The 580-nt window shown below is 44.3% G+C and overlaps 1 protein-coding gene across 1 annotated transcript in view; it reads right to left on the reverse strand.

The window, feature by feature from the left end:
* Cwf19l1 (CWF19 like cell cycle control factor 1) overlaps positions 1–580 on the reverse strand; it is a 24,876-nt gene that overhangs the window by 19,320 nt on the left and 4,976 nt on the right. The gene's annotated exons all lie outside the window — the stretch shown is intronic.

Below are 580 nucleotides of genomic sequence, written 5' to 3' on the forward strand. Positions count from 1 at the left end.
CTTCTATGAGGGCCACAACTGCACAGAGGAGCAGAGGCAATGACAGACTCTGGTGGGAATGGGGAAGAAGGCATTTCTAACAAGGGAAATACAGGTGCTTTCTAAAGCTACACGACCACAGAGAATGTGAAGGAGCCACTTTAGAACATAACGAGTTGAGGAACGATCAGGTAGACAGCAAACTAAGGCAGACAGTGGGGAGGGACAACAGCAAAACTTGACAACTGCCTTTGTCCTGAAACTGAAGAAATACAGAGGGCTATGAGCAGCTTTAACCTGGAATCAGAGTGCTCCTAAAAATGGAAAAAAGACAAAACAAATGAAAATAAAGTCAAAGATGAACACTATAAGCCTGAGCTGCCAGAGCCTTAGACTATGCCTAGAGTAACGCTAGTCTGAAGCCGAATTATCAAGTAAGGTATAAGTATCCAGCAAGGCCAGTGTAGGGCGGAGTTTCTTTTATTTGAATGTAACATATACTTTAAGTTCTCCATTTATTGTGGGCAAGGGATTGGTCACTCTAGATAGCTGACAGGGCGGTCCAAGGCTCAGGAACACAAGGGATTGGTCGCTCTAGATA

The sequence above is a fragment of the Grammomys surdaster genome, unplaced genomic scaffold (genome assembly GCF_004785775.1).
Source record: "Grammomys surdaster isolate TR1022 unplaced genomic scaffold, NIH_TR_1.0 66, whole genome shotgun sequence".
Taxonomy (NCBI): domain Eukaryota; kingdom Metazoa; phylum Chordata; class Mammalia; order Rodentia; family Muridae; genus Grammomys; species Grammomys surdaster.